The sequence below is a fragment of the Apodemus sylvaticus genome, chromosome 23 (assembly GCF_947179515.1).
Source record: "Apodemus sylvaticus chromosome 23, mApoSyl1.1, whole genome shotgun sequence".
Classification (NCBI taxonomy): Eukaryota; Metazoa; Chordata; class Mammalia; order Rodentia; family Muridae; genus Apodemus; species Apodemus sylvaticus.
In genome coordinates, this window is record NC_067494.1 from 54,941,566 (window position 1) to 54,959,059 (window position 17,494).

A 17,494-nucleotide genomic window follows, 5' to 3' on the forward strand; every position below is an offset into this window, starting at 1 on the left:
GCATTCTGGTCTGTCCATGCCTGCAGTTACTTTTAGTTTGATGTTTCTCTGTGTTGCATATTTACAGAAATGGTCCAAACTTCATCTGCTGGGTATTCACCACCTGCATTCATCTTAACTAATTACAAGGATTTTTCAGAGGGGAAAAAAGCAGCTAAACTGGGACAATGAAAACGTACAGCTTGGCACTGCTCTAGGAGTGCTGAACATAGATAAGACATAAGCACCAGTGGCATAGCCCACCTCCTGCCCCAGCAAGTTGTTGGTGAAGTTGAGGTCATGAAATCTTTCACACCCATTACCACTGCTGCTGCTGCCACTGCCACATATGTTGAGACCAGAGCTGTGACCTAAAATTCAGTGGCAATGTGTAGTCTGATGGTGTGGTGCATGGGATAGTGGGCAGCTTTCTCTCATAGGAAAACCAACAGCTAGTCCTGCCATTGAAAACCTGTATCTGTGATAATTAAATTCAGCAGATGAAGGAATTATGAAAGGTTTTGTCAGTCCACTTTAAATGTATAAATGTATGAGGCCATTGCATGTTTGTTTCTGACTTGCCGTAAATGTATGAGTTTACATGTTCTGTATGTCTTGGTTATAGACTATTAGCTTATAAATTATTGTGTATGGTTAAAAATATATAACAAACAAGATGCTAGCTTTAAACACATAATTCAGAGTTGGAACCATTCAGGGTTCCATATGACATATGACATGATCTGACCAAGGAAACATGTCTCTGAAAATTATTTTAAATTGAGATAATATTTTGTATCATTCCTATCCTGTCTAAAAACTTATGTGTGTAAAATATGGAATTAAAAAATGCTTGTTTAAAGGGATATTAATGTACCATCTACATGTGTTCATATATAAGAAAGTATCTTGCTTGTAGATTGTTATAAAATTATAAACATTATAAAATAAGAATAATCAATTTAGATTTTCTTTCTGATGACTGTATAGGTGGGTACAGCAGGAGTGCAGGGAATACAGGAGTGGCAGAGCAGCTGGGACAGGGCCCTTATGGACTCCATCCGATACCAGGAGCTGGGCTAAGCCATAGCCCTCTGTGCCAGGGGAGATCTGGTCTCCCAGGGGTGTTGAGACAGGCTTCCAGGCACACAGGAGGGACAAGCTTCAGCCAGAGAGAGCAGGACCAGCTAACACTAGAGATAACAAGATGGCAAGTGGCAAATGCAGGAACTTTAACAACAGAAACAAAAGCAACATGGTACCATTCAAACCTATTCTCCCACAACAGCAAGCCCTGGATACCCCAACACACAGGAAAACCAAGATTTGGATTTAAAATCCTATCTCATGATGCAGATAGAGCACTTCAGGAAGGACAATAATAACTCCCTTAAAGAAATACAGGAGAACATGGGTCAACAGGTAGAAGTCCTTAAAGAAGAAACACAAAAAACCCTTAAAGAATTACAGGAAACACAAAAATCAAGTGAAGGAACTGAACAAAACCATCCAGCATCTAAAAATGGAAGTAGAAACAATAAAGAAATCACAAAGGGAGATGACTCTGGAGATAGAAAACCTTGGAAAGAAATCAGAAGTCATAGATGCAACATCAGCAACAGAATACAAGAGATATAAGAGAGAATCTCAGGTGCTGATGATACCATAGAAAACATTGACACAACAGTCAAAGAAAATGCAAAATGCAAAAAGTTTGTAATCCAAAACTTTCAGGAAATCCACAAAACAATAAGAAGACCAAACCTAAGGATTATAGGTATAGAAGAGAACACAGATTTCCAACTTACAATGCCAGTAAATATCTTCAACTAAATTATAGAAAACATTCCTAACATTAAGAAAGAGATGCACATGAACATATAAGAAGCTTACAGAATTCCAAACAGACTGGACCAGAAGAGAAATTCCTCCTGTCACATAATATTCAAAGCTCCAAATAAACTAAACAAAGAAAGAATATTAAAGACAGTACAAGAAAAGGGTCAAGTAATATATAAATGCAGACCTACCATAATTTTACTAGAATTCTCTTTAAAGACTATGAAAGCTAGAAGACCCTGGGCAGATCTCATACAGACCCTAAGGGAACACAAATGCCAGCTCAGACTACTATACCCAGAAAAACTCTCAATTACCATAGATGGAGAAACCAAGATATTCTATGATAAAATCAAATTTACACAATATCTTTCCACAAATACAGTCCTACAAAGGATAATAGATGGAAAACAGCAACACAAGGCGGGGGTACTACACCCTAGAAAAAGCAAGAAAGTAATCTTTCAACAAACACAAAAGAAGATAACCACATATACACATAAAAATAACAGCAAAAATAACAAGAAGCAACAATCACTATTTCTTGATATGTCATTAACATCATTGGACTCAATTACCAAATAAAAAGACCTAGACTAACAGACTGGATATGGAAACTGGACCCAGCATTGTGCTACATACAGGAAACACACCTCAGTTTCAAAAACAAATTAGAGATAACAAGATGGCAAGCGGCAAATACAAGAACTTTAAAAACAGAAATCAAGGCAACATGGCACCATTCAAACCTATTCTCCCACAACAGCAAGTCTTCGATACCGCAACACACTGGAAAACCAAGATTTGGATTTAAAATCATATCTCATGATGCTGATAAAGCACTTCAGGAAGGACAATAATAACTCTCTTAAAGAAATACAGGAGAACATGGTTCAACAGGTAGAAGCCCCATGCCATCTTGTTAGCTCAGAATAAAAGGCTGGAAAACAAATTTCCAAGCAAGTCGTCCCAGGAAACAAGCTGGAATAGACATTCTAATATCAGATAAAATCAACTTTCAACCAAAAGTAATCAAAAAAGATAAGGCAGGACACGGCATACTCATCAGAGGAAAAATCTACCAAGAAGAACTCTCAATTCTGAACATCAATGCTCCAAATGCAAGGGCACCCACATTCATAAAAGAAACTCGACTAAAGCTCAAAGCACATATTGCACCTCACACATTAATTGTGGGGCACTTCAATACCCCACTTTCATCAATGGACAGATCAGGGAAGCACAAAGTAAACAGAGACAAAGTGAAACTCACAGAAGTTTTGGACCAAATGAATTTAACAGGAAGCTATAGAATATTTCATCCTAAATCAAAAGAACTTACCTACTTCTCAGCACTTTATGGTACCTTTTCCAAAATGGACCAGATAATTGGTCACAAAACAGACCTCAATCGATTTAAGAAGATTGAAATAATCCCATGTCTCCTATCAGATTACTATGGATTAAGGCTGGTCTACAATAGCAACAAAAACAACAGAAAGCCCTCATACACATGGAAGCTGAAGAATGATTTACTCAATGATACTTTGGTCAAGGAAGAACTAAAGAAAGAAATAAAAGACTTTTTAGAATTTAACAAAAATGAAGGCACAGCATACTGAAACTTACAGGACACAATGAAAGCAGAACAAAGAGGAAAACTCACAGTTCTGAGTGCCTCCAAAACGAAACTGGAGAGAGCATACATTAGCAGCTTAACAGCACACTTGAAAGCTCTAGAACAAAAAGAAGTTAATACATCCCAGAAGAGTAGACAGCAGGAAATCATCCAACTCAGGGCTAAAATCAACCAAGCAGAAACAAAAAGAATTATACAAAGAATCAACACAACCAGGAGATGATTCTTTGAGAAAATCAAGATGATAGATAAACCTTTAGCCACACTAGTCAGAGGGCACAGAGCCAGTATCTAAATTAACAAAATTAGAAATGAAAAGGAAGATATAACAACAGAAACTGAGGAAATTCAAAAATCCTCAGATCCTACTACATAAGCCTATACTTAACACAACTGGAAAATATGGATGAAATGGATAATGTCCTAGACAGATATCAAATACCAAAGTTAAATCATGATCAGACAGACCATCTAAATATTTCCAAAACCCCTAAAGAAATAAAAGCAGTCATTGAAAGTCTCCCAACCCCCAAAATCACAAACCAAATGGTTTTAGTACAGAATTTTATCAGACCTTCAAAGAAGACCTACTACCAATACTCTTTCAAATTATTTCACAAAATAGAAACTGAAGGAACACTACCCAACTTGTTTTATAAACTCACAAGTATGTTGATGCCAAAACTACACAAAGATTCAACAAAGACAGAGAGCTTCTGAACAATTTCCTTTATGAATACTGATGTAAAAATATTCAATAAAATTCTTGTCAATTGAATCCAAGAATACATCAAAATGATCATTCACTATGACAAGTAGGAATACAGGGATGTTTCAATATATGAAAATCCATCAATGTTTTCTACTACAGAAACAAACTAAAAAAAAAACCCACATGATCATCTCATTACATGCTTATAAATTATTTGACAAAATTCAGCATCCATTCATGTTAAAATATTGGAAAGATCAGTAATTCAAGGACCATACCTAAACATAGTAAAAGCAATATATAACAAACTAGTAGCCAACATCAAACTAAATGGAGAGAAACTTGAAGCAATTCCACTAAAATTAGGGTGTAGACAAGGCTGACCTCTTTCTCCATATCTATTCAATACAGTAATTGAAGTTCTAGCTAGAGCAATTAGAAAACAAATTGAGGTCAAAGGATACAAAACGGAAAGCTAGAGGTCAGACTATCACTACTCGAAGATGAAATGCTAGTATAATTAAGTGACTCCAAAAACTCCACCAGAAAACTCCTACAGCTGATAAACAACTTCAGCAAAGTGGCTGCATGTAAAATTAACTCAAACAAATCAGTAGCCTTCTTATCCTCACAGGATTAACAGGCTGAGAAAGAAATTAGGGAAAGGGCACCCTTCACAATAGTCACAAACAATATAAAGTATCTTGGTGTGACTCTAAACAAACAAGTGAAAGATCTGAATGACAAGAATTTCAAGTCTCTGAAGAAAGAAATCGAAGACCTCAGAAGATCGAAAGATCTCCCATGCTTGTGGATTGGCAGGATTAATATAGTATAAATGCCCATCTTGCCAAAAACAATCTACAGATTCAATGCAATCCCCATCAAAATTCCAACTCAATTCTTCATAGAGTTAGAAAAAGCAATTCTCAAATTAATCTTGAATAACAAAAATCCCAGGATAGCTAAAACTATTCCAACAATGAAATAACTTCTGGGGGAATCAGTGTCTCAGACCTCAAACAGTACTACAAAGCAATAGTGATAAAAAATGCATAGTATTGGTACAGTGACAGACAGGTCGATCAATGGATTATAATTGAAGACCCAGAAATGACCCCACACACCTATGATCACTTGAACTTTGTCAAAGGAGTTAAAACCATCCAGTGGAAAAAAATAACCTTTTCATGAAGTGGTGCTGGTTCATCTGGTGGCTAGCATGCAGAAGAATACAAATCTGCAAATCAATCTATTCTTATCTCCTTGTACAAAGATCAAGTCCAAGTGGATCAAGGACTTCCACATAAAACCAGACACACAGAAACTAATAGAAAAGAAAGTGGGGAAGAGCCTCGAGCACATGGCCGAACAGACGCCAGTAGCTTATGCTCTAAGATCAAGAACTGACAAATGAGACCTCACAAAACTACAAAGTTTCTGTAAGGCAAAGGACACTGTCAATAGGACAAGATGGCAACCAACATATTGGGAAAAGATCTTTATCAACCCTTCATCTGACAGAGGGCTAATATCTAATATATAGAAAGAACTCAAGAAGTTAGACTTCAGAGAACCAAATAACCTTGTTAAAAAAATTGGGTACTGAGCTAAATAAAGAATTACCAAATGAGGAATACCAAATAGCTGAGAGGCACATAAAGAGAAATATTCAACATCCTTAGTCATCACAGAAATGAAAATCAAAACAGCCCCAAGATTTGACCTCACACCAGTCAGAATGGCTAGGATCAAAAACTCAGGTGACAGGAGGTGCTGGTAAGGATGCGGAGAAAGAGGAATACTCCTCTACTGCTGGTGGGATTGCAAGCTGTTGCAACCACTACATGAATAAGTTTGGCAGCTCCTCAGAAAATTGGACATACAGGAGGATGCAGCTATACCACTCCTGGGCATATACCCAGAAGATGCCTCAACATATAATAAGGACACATACTTCACTATGTTCATAGCAGCCCTCTTTATAATAGTCAGAAGCTGGAAAGAACCCAGATGTTCCTCAATAGAGGATTGGATACAGAAACTGTGGTACATTTACACAATGGATTACTTCTCAGCTCTTAAAAACAATGAATTCATGAAATTCTTAGGCAAATGGATGGAGCTAGACAATATGCTGAGTGAGGTAACCCAATCATAACAGAACACACAAGTTATGTACTCACTGATAAGTGGATATTAGCCCAGAAGCTTGGAATACTCAAGACACAAATCATAGATTAATTGTAGCTCAAAATGAAGGAAGACCAAAGTATGTATACTTTGGTCCTTCTTAGAAGATCAACAAAACAGCCATGGGAGGAGATATATAGACAAAGTGAGGAACAGACACTGAAGGAAAAGCCATCCAGAGATTGCCCCATCTTGGGATCTACCACATATACTGTCACCATGTGCTTTTTGATAGGATTCGGATATAGCTGTCTCTGGAGAGACTTTACCAGTACCTTAAAAAATACAGAGGTGGGTGCTCCCTGCAAACCCTTGGACTGACCACAAGGTCCTCAATGGAAGAGCTAGAAAAAGGAGCCAAGGAGCTGAATGAGCTGTCTGATCCATAGGAGGAACAACATTATGAACCAACCAGTACCCTCTATTCTCTCAGGGACTAAATTACCAAAGAGTACACATGGAGGACCCATGGCTCCAGCTGTGTATGTAGCAGAGGGTGGCCTTGTTGGACCTCAAAGGCAGGAGAGGCCCTTGGACCTGAGAAGGGTAGATGCCCCAGTATAGGGGAATTCCGGGTCAGGGAAGCAGGAGTGGGTGAGGAGGTGAGTAGGGGAAGGAAGGGATGGGATAGGGGGTTTTCAGAGGGGAAACCAGAAAGGGGATAACATTTGAAATGTAAATAAAGATAATATCTAATAAAAAATAAAATAAAACAAAATAAAAGACTAACTGACTTTGTATTTATTTTATAGACACTAAATTGTTTATACTGCTAAAACTAAGTTTTGCTTTCTATCAATTATGGTTTGTCTCTGTCTTCACTCTTTTGGAAAATAGAGGCATTTTCTTTTGATATCTCAAAAACATACAACTGAGAGGTTTTTAGACTTCTTTAAAGAAAATGGTGAAATTTTGCAGAAAATGGAAAATTGGATATTTCTGAAATAGTTTTTAAACTATCTCAATGTATAAAGATATGGAATATTTGAAGTTTATCAGATATTTTATTACAATGTCTTTACTAGTATATGATCTTGATAACAGGTAAAAGAAAGGCTAAAATTTAGGGCCACAGCTTAAGACCAAACATTGAGAAATTCCTATTTTATGAAACACTGAGACAATGACCTTAGGCCATCTAAGAAAGAACGTGGGACAATTTCTCAACACATGGATTTCAACCCTTTGGATGTTCAAAGACCTTTTTATAGGGGTAGCCTAGAGTTGCCTGCAAGTCAAATGTTTATGTTATAAGTGGGGTTACCACAACATAAAAATGATGTTAAAAGTTTACAACATTTAAAACCCAAATAACTGGCTTAAAAATATTGCTCTCCTTTATTAAAATCTATTTAGGCTAATAGAGTCTGATTTTAAGATACATGGCTAACATTACTTTTCCTAATATTTTTAAGCTATAGCTCTTTTGATAAACTGTCATACAGTAAAATATTATGTTCTATAATGATACATCACATTATGCAAGGATCAAGAAAGTTCCCAGTTCCTATGGTTAAAAGTCTTATCTTGATGCTGAAAGAGTTTTAATTCAGAAATTGTAAACTATTAAGTATAATTTTAAAATACAAGTTAATAGGTAGTCATACTGTTAATTGCTAAATTTTTGATAATGTAAGAACTATGCTTATAGCCATACTACAACCAATTACAGTAGGAATGAGGCTGATTTAGCTTCCCGTTTTATATTTTCAAGTGATAACATAAATCAAATTACTAAAAGCAGATAAGGATTGATTAACTCAGATATGCTTAATAAATACTAGCCCTCAAACCTGTCAGAAATCTGCCAAATATGATATTTAAGATATTTAAATTTACTATGACAGGCAGAGATTACCAGAGTCTAGGAGTGACTCCAGAAGATCTACAAGAAGATAATGAACATGGTGATAGAAGACTCCGCCTGCATTATGGTAATGATAACCACATTGCAAGACTAACTCAATGTCTTGCTCACTGCTACGGCCCAGCCAAAACTATAAAGAAACAGGACACGAGAAAGTTATTTGCCCACTTTACTGGGACAAGGTAATGTCAGTCCCTTCCATGTTCCTCCTCCACAAGAAAACTTTTCATCTTTTGGGCCTGGTGCCTGAAGACTGAGACTGACCAGCTTTCTCTGTCCTAAATACCCTGGAGACAACAGGAATCTGGACCAACTGTCTGGGACATGGACAATGTGCTACTCTCTATCACTTTAACTGATACATAGACCATTTAGATTATAACTTATAGTATTTGGAAATTAAGCTAATGTGGCTTTGTCAGTTAGTCCACAACTGACAATCAGCTCCTTCCCCCAAGATTATAGCCTCATTGTTTTTTTTTCTTAGTTAAATAAAGTTACTGGGTCTCTTTTTTTATGAAAGAACAAAAAGCTTTACCTTCCTCTCAAGCTTCAAATAAAAGAATAAACAGGTTTCAGGTTTAACTTTGTGGTCCGGAGGAGCTGAAGGGGTTTATAGCTCCATGGTAAGAACAATGACTTCAGACACCCAGACACCCCAAGACTCCAGGGACTGAACCATCAACCAAGGGGTACACATGGTTCCAGCCAAAAATGTGGCAGAGGAATGCCTTGTTGGGCATCAGTGGGAGGAGAGGTCTTTGGTCAGGTAAAGGCTCAATAGAGGCCACAAAAAAGGGAAACAGACTGGGGTGGGGGGAGTTAGGGGGAGGTGGGCTTGTGTCAGGTAGAGGAGCATATACATGGAGGCAAGGCATGGGAGGAAGGGTGGGGAATCTTTGGGGAGGGGGACTTTTGGGAGGGGGAAAATTGAGAAAGGTTTTACAATTGACAATGTAAATGAAGATACTCAGAAAAGGACATGCTTTCCATGATTGTTTTCAACAATATGTACTTATGTCTCCTGTTAATGATTAAAATTCTAAAAAAAAAATTAGTTCACACTGCATCCTACACAATCTAAGGATACAAAAATGAGTTCCAAGGGTGTCAAAAAATGATCTAAAATGTATAGAGATAAAAATGGTAAAGATTCCTATCCCCTTTTGTGCTGTTATTACCTTGAAATTTGGGAGATTCAAGATTAAATGGAGCACTGACTACTTATTACTCAAAGTCTCAAGATTTTGAGTATTGTTTGGTTGTCTTTAGATATAGACTTAGAGATGATTTTTATCACGCTTAACATCTCTGTCCAATCTTTATATAACTTACTCTCTGGACACAAGAAAACAATTTCATGCCTTTTAATATAAACCTATAGTTTTTGCTGCTACTCAAAAGCATGAGTTTACTTCTATTGTCTTACAGACACCTGTTAACTGCTTTTTCTACAATGTAAATTTCAGTAAAATGGTAATGGTAATATACATAATTTTTTTGCTCCTTTGGTAAATTAAAATTCATATGAGTCTCAGGGAGTAGAAAAAAAAAGGTTCAAAAGGCTTAAATTCATCCGTCAGAGGTCAAACAGACTTCAGATAAATAAAAGCTCCAAATGTAAATTTTGTCTTTAAGTTCCTAAGTTTTAACTTCTGTCCCTAGCTATTTTTCTCTCAGCATAGATTCACTTAGCTGACAAACACTATCCAGGAAGTACTTGAAAACTGGAAAATGGTGAACTCTGGACTTGCTGGAAGCTGATGAGAAACAGTCTAGCTGATATAATTGTTCTACATTGCTTCAACTGGATCAGCTAATTGCTCCTGGGGAAAAAAAACCCTGCCCCATTGCCCTTTGACAAGACTTTCAGTCTTCCTGGTGCTTGACTTCCAATACCACAATTTCATCCTAATGTAGTTACAGAAGAGACTACATTTTCCTTCACCCATTAAGAGCTTGAAAATGAAATTATCATGAAAGATAGCTTGTTGTTTTTGTGCCAATCATTCTGGAATAGTCTGAGACACCTTAGAAAATTAAACAAAACCTGTTTGATAGGAGGGAACAAAGGAATCAGGGTAATAACTGTTTCCAGAATATTTTTGATTGTCCCTTTGGCTAACCAGCTTGCTCACCACCTTAGCATGACTGCTGCCCCTTCTTTTCCTCTTGCTCCTCATAGGGCCTTGCATTCTTGATGCTTTAGTTAATTATTCCATTATGAGTTGACTCAGTTAAACTTAGTCCTAAAAAGCCAATATAATCCCTTATACCATGAAATAAATAATCAATGATATGAAAGTCTAGAAATGTAAGAACGAACCAAACTGAAGTCATTTTGAATAAAACTTTTCTTTTGAATAGGAGTCAAATAACATTTAAGTTCCCATGAAGTCCTTGCATAAGTGATATACTTGGCAGAGAGAAATATGTGACTAAGTGCCTTCCTGGTTGGCAAGTTGAGAGATGAATGATATGCAAGTTGTCTAAGCACAGTTGAATAAACCAACCAATGAGAACAAGATAAGTGTACCACAAAGGCATGTTCCTAAGGAAATTCACTATTCCCATACCCGATTGATGGGAAAATGTAACTGTAACTTGAAATGGATGTGAAGTCGAAGCTTCTAGTTTCTTTGGAATGTTAATTATGTCAAATGCTGTTTTACTGGGGAATACAGGTGAAAGGATGTCTTGCTAAAGCAAACACATGAAATGCTGTTTTCCTGAAGCAGAAACAGACGAAAGGTTGTTCTGACATAGCAAACACATGAAAGGACACTTGATGAACGAGTATAAATATGACTCCACAGATAGTGGGAGATGAACACTGAGCATTGGTTTGGCTTGTTCCCCTTGCTTGTCTTTGCTCATGCATATACTGACTTGCCTTACATAACATTATTGAACTCAACTTGTGGTAAAGTTGCCATTGAGAGAAACTTGCCCAAGAACTGCCTGTGAGGTTCCTGTGGAAGCTTGCTGCTTTCATGGCTTCATCTTAGGCTGTTTGGTGAGCCAGGTGGTTTCTTCAGGATTGAACTAAAGCTGCCATCTGTCTGCTTGCTTAATGGACTGTACTGTATCTGCCCATTCATGCCAGGGGTTTGCTTGCCTAGAGGACTGGTCTGCAGCTGCTGATTTGTATTTTGTGTGTCTACAGAGCTGAACTGCTGCCAAAGATCAAGCTCACCCCCAAACAACTATTGCTGAACAGGTCCACTTTACCCATATCCTAACAACTTTTCTCTTCCACTACCTCTGCTAGGTGGTAGGCTAGAGGAGTGATTGAATACTTATTAAAAGTAGGTTGTAAAAGTTTATGCCTACACAGATGTTTCTGTTTTTTTAAGCTTAAATGCTCTGAGGCTTTCAGGCCGAGTCAGAGTTCAATTCCTGAATCTGTTCAGCTATTCTGATTGAACAGTAGTGACCTGATTACAATATTTTTTTTGCCATCTGAATTGGCCTGGTACTTGAATTGTATTGGCTTTAAACAGACTTCATAACACAAGAAGGAAAGCAAGAAATCTAACATCAGATATCTTGACTCTGTAATCATACACAAACATGTAAATATGCACTTGCATGCACAACTACACACATGCAGAACCACAAAGACTTACAGCACATCCCCCAAATTAAATCCTAAAAGACTGAGTGAACAGAATCAGGTGGGTTATAGTGGCAGAAAGTGAAAATTTTCTGTTTCACAAGAAAAACAATCAATAGCGTAAACTGTAGCATAAAAGAAAACTCTTCCCAGCTAGGGAACTAAAGCATGAAATATATGAAGAATTAGTAAAGTTAGCTTCAAAATATAAATACTGAAGTTGAAAGACTCACTCTGTCAAACATGGAAAGGGCAGCGAAAAACTCAAGGATTGATGGTGAAGGATGGAGGTCAAGGCCATGGAATACCACATTCAAACACCTTTAGTGGAAAAGAACATGAAGGGAAGACAGAGTAGCTCTAGTATATGATCAGTGAAACCAAATCTAAGTTAAAAATTATCAGTGAGATTGTATTTAATAAAGGAACGGTAATTTTCCAACTACATAGAAAAAATGTAAGTGGACGTTCAAGTGGGAGATATATTTATAGCCTGAATATATATCTCCATAGAAGGAACTATTTTCAATGTGTTGGAGCCAAGATGTTGGAAAACACAATAAAATGAAACAAGTCACAAGATGTAGCAGAATATAACATCACTCACAACAGTAAACACATCACAGTGATATAACACCTCAAATTAGCATTTACGTATCTGCAAAGTATTGAAAGACAAAGGTTAAGGTTTAACAGGGGAAGTCTTTTAATCTCAGCACTGGAATTGCAGAATCAGATGCATCGATGTGAGTTCAGAGGCAGCTCAGTATACATTGAGAGTTCCAGGATAGTTAGGGCTACAAAATTACCTAGGCTAAAAAAATAAATAAGTATATTAATGTAAAAGTTATGAGTACAACTTCAAACCAAGATTTCTGTACTCAGAAACCATTTGGAAAATTAAGAACACAGACTATAAAATTTGCAATAAAAAGAGATGCCTTGGCAGATCTCAATACAATCCTTTCAATTACTAGGGAACACTTTAAAATTTCTGTTCTAAAAATCTGGAAGAAGATAAATTACCAGACACATGTCTTTATATAATTACTTCAAGAGTATTCACAATTATAGAAGACAGAATCATCATGAAGTGAGTATTTAGTATTAACAGCAAGCTTTCAAAGCATATCCTGCAAATCAGAAAGAGAAATAACTCAGAAAATAATCGTTCATTGAATCAAGCATTATTCTTGTACTAAAAAAAATCCCTAAAATAAGGATTTAATCTACATGACTTTCATGTGGCAAAGTTAAAATATTTGTCCTGTAATGCCCACACAGATGCCATGGCAAATATCACAGCAACTCCACACACCAACAAATATGTAAGTGTAATAAGTTAAACAGAAATTATAAAAATATAGTCCTTGCCAAAATAAGATTTAGGAGCATATTAATGCCTAAAACCTGATACGAAATGAAAAGTCAACTACCCTGCCCTGAAGAAATCAATCAGTTACATAATAGCATAATCAATGGATCAGAGAGATTTTGATTCATGAAATATGAATGACAAAAAGAAACAAAAATAATATAATGTCCATTCTCCTTTGCCTTTGGTTATGAATGCAAGGTACTATCATTTGAGGTTCTCTTTCTCTCAGTCAGAATATCTGTCATCAGAATGAAAAATGTCCTCTTCTTTGCATGTTCATTCTCATTCTTTCACAAACCAAGTATTGTCATTGAAGGGTTTGTGGATTTGTGAATACAAGAAGCAATGGTGAGGTCTCTTATGTGGTCAGCATCCTTACTTCTGAACTGATAGGGACAGCACTGGTATCTGACAGTTACAGACATGGTAGAGTAAACTTGAAATTTCTGCTCCTGTGTCTGTCATTTATCTGGGATCTTTGAGAAACTTCAGTCGTTTTTTTTTCTTTACTTACAAATTAGGTTTATTTCCTCTGATCAATGGTAACCTTAATAAATTAACCATATTTTAGTATAAAATATAGCTCCCCATTAGTAATTTGATATATGGGAGTATATATCCAGTGTCAGAGTATGACTGAACCAAGAATTTCATAACATTCAGTGTGAATTATTGACATTTTCTTATGAGCTATGAAAATCTTTTGCATGGATTTGTCTCATTTCATTTTATAGCTATAGTTTTGGAGTCTTTCAAGGGCAACCAATGGGAAATAACTAAGAATGCAATGAGGCAACCATAGAATTCACTGCTAGTCCTTCATATGTCACGTCTCAGAATTTTCTGCTTGCTCCCTGGGAGATCTTCTATTCCTCCTAAGATCAAGAAATATCAAATCATCTTTAAAAACAATTCCTAAAGTGGTGGTAGAAATAAATTTATAGTTATTCTTGATCACCTCCACCTATGGCTAACAGTTCTCAACAAAGTTCTTTGCTGCTGAAGTAAGTATACCCACTGCTATTGCAGATGAAAACATAATTGCTGGTCTCGGGGGAGGTGAGTCTATAGACCCATATCTCACCCACTAGCTTTCTTTTTAAGGCATACACCTTAGTCACTGAGACTAAAGTCCTGAAGACATAATCCTTCCTGAGAGTGATGAGGGTTTCTAACAGCTGCCTGCAAATGGGTGGTCATGAATGGAAGGTGGTTTCAACATATGGTAAGTGATCACATGTGAAAAATAAGACATTAGATTAAAGTGGGATGACAACAGAACTAAACAAGAATCAGAGAAATTTCTGATAATGGGTGCAGGAAGAAAATATATGATATATTTTGTATATCATATACAAAATATATTTTGTATGTATAGTAATTGTATCCTTTCTGCAAAGCCAAACTTCTGAGCTCATTATGAGGAGAATACCTCTTAAAGTCAAACAAGACAGCATAGATTAATATTACCATTGGTATTATGCACTCACTCTCAGTGTCACCAAATATAACTGTATCATCCCATTCTAGCTTGTTTTATAAGTTGCTGCCTTTTCTTAAGTCACAAAATATATATCTGACATAATTGAATTAGAGCATGCTTCAAATCCAGTTACATGCTCCACTCTTTTTTCATGCGGTACAGTATAGCTGCAAATGTAAAACTTGTGTTGAATATTTTTTCATTGTACTTTATTTTATTTTTTATTGGATATATTTTTATTTACATTTCAAATGATTTCCCCCTTTCTGGCCCCCCACTCCCCGAAAGTCCCATAAGCCCCCTTCCCTCGCCCTGTTCCCTCATCCACCCCTTCACACTTCCCTGTTCTGGTTTTGCCTTATACTGCTACACTGAGTCTTTCCAGAACCAGGGACCACTCCTCCATTCTTCTTGTACCTCATTTGATGTGTGGATTATGTTTTGGGTATTCCAATTTTCCAGGCTAATATCCACTTATTAGTGAATGCATATCATGATTGATCTTTTGAGACTGGGTTACCTCACTTAGTATGATGTTCTCTAGCTCCATCCATTTGCCTAAGAATTTATGAATTCATTGTTTCTAATGGCTGAATAGTACTCCATTGTGTATATATACCACATTTTTTGCATCCACTCTTCTGTTGAGGGATATCTGGGTTCTTTCCAGCTTCTGGCAATTATAAATAGGGCTGCTATGAACATAGTAGAGCATGTATCCTTATTACATGCTGGGGAATCTTTTGGGTATATGCCCAGGAGTGGTATAGCAGGATCTTTCAGAAGTGACGTGCCCAGTTTTCTGAGGAACCGCCAGACTGATTTCCAGAGTCTAACCATGATTTATTAATGATACTAATATGTCCTGCATATTCTACATCTGCATTCAGTCATTTTAAAGTCCTAATTTGAACACTAACCAACCATGAATAAAGATACTTAATCCAGGAAAAAAATTGTCTCCCTTGTCTTTACCTGTGTAATATCAGCTGTAGCAGTGATTTTCCCATGCATTTAGATCCATGAAAACAGAAATGTTGCCGTCATAGCAGTTATGTGTACACTGTAGTCTTACAATTATAAAGCAACTATTTGAAATAACAGTTTATCCTAAAACCAAAAAAGTTCAATAACTACATCAAGAGGCTAATTATGAATCAGAAAATTGGATTTCACACAGTACATTCACCGTGTGCTTAGACTACTTATGCTCAACTTCAGGCTCAGCAATCAAGAGCGAAGAGAATTGTAGCCACGGACAAGGACCTAGGTAGGGGTGATCTTCTTAGTGCAGATGGTGGTTGGAATCCTAGGCAATTCTTCTCTCCTCTACCATTATCTGTTTCTTCACTTAACTGGACACAAGGGAGGGTGCAAGGACTGGATCATGCAGCACTTGGTTGCAGCAAACCTCTTAACTCTGCTGTGTAAGGTGCCTTTGGCTTGAAAGACTTCCTTGATGATTTGGGGTGCAAACTACTCTTTTACCTTCATGGAGTGGGGAGGATTGTAACAATGAAAACCAACAGCTTCTTGAGTGTTTTCCAGGCCATCACCATCAGCCCTAATTCCTTCAGATGGACAAATCTTAAAGTCAAACCTCCAAGTTTTATTGCTTCATGTGTATCGCTGATCTGAATCTTGTCTTTCACTGTAAACATTGCATTTTCTATGAACTTGACTTCAAGATGGAGTCATAGAAACATGAGAAGTCTCAAAGGTCTTGGCTACTGTTATTCTTTTCATCAGTCCAAAGCTTTAGGCATCTTTCACTCAGTATTACTCTCAGGCACAGATGTCTTGTTCATGAACTTGATACTTTGTTCCTGTGACTACAGCTTTCATCCTTTACAGACACAAGCAGAGAATGAAGCACATTTACAGGAGCAGCATTTCCCTCAGGTCCTCCCCTGAGTCCAAAGCCACAAAGACCATTCTGCTCTGGTGAGCACCTTTCTTTGCTTTTCCACATTTTCATGTCTCTTGCAAGTCAATTTAGCTCTTATGTACAATCCAGTTTGACTCGTGATAAATATGATTGCACCATCTTCTGGTTGTTTCCAAGCTGTGAGCCCTTTCTTCTGATGAGCCAGGACTCACAGAAAATCTCAATCGCTTCTGCTTATGTAAGAAATAGAATATAGTAATTATATGGGAAAATAAATTATGCTTGTATTAATGACCAATTTAGTCTTCAGTCACCAGTATACATGAAGTATATTGACGCAATTGTCACATAAGAACTGTGGGTGTGACGTGTCACAGACAGACATATAAAACTTGTATGCTACATTAAAAGTATATTTGAATATCTCAAATGATGTTTTCCCATGAAGAATAATGTTTTTCTCATACATTTTAAATACAATATACTAAAGAAACAATGACAATCTTGTTTGTAATTCAGATTAATTTTCTTGATAGTTATCTTGTCATTTTATTTTATATACCAATAAAAATTCAATAAGTGCAGATGCATTTACCAGGTTCACCTTAGCTAAGTTTGCTGCAAAAACAAACATTAAATGAATTGAGTCAGACATTTTTGGGTTGTTCTGGGTTATTCAGTACTACCGATTGAAGAGACAATGACAGTCAGAATGAATTTATGATTATCAAAACAGAAGGATCAGCTTCTGAATGACTGAACACTCTCAGCTTTCCAGAAACTCTTTTTATTGTTACACACACACACACACACACACACACACACACACACACACACACACAAAGCTATTGAGGGAGTTAATTTCCAAATAGCAAAATCTGATATAAAAATTAGGAATTT

At 36.7% G+C, this 17,494-nt stretch overlaps 1 pseudogene; it reads left to right on the forward strand.

Annotated features, from left to right (window-relative positions):
- The first annotated feature begins 8,202 nt into the window (after window positions 1-8,202).
- On the forward strand, window positions 8,203-16,791 carry LOC127673783 (vomeronasal type-1 receptor 4-like; annotated as a pseudogene).
- Window positions 16,792-17,494: the final 703 nt, after the last annotated feature.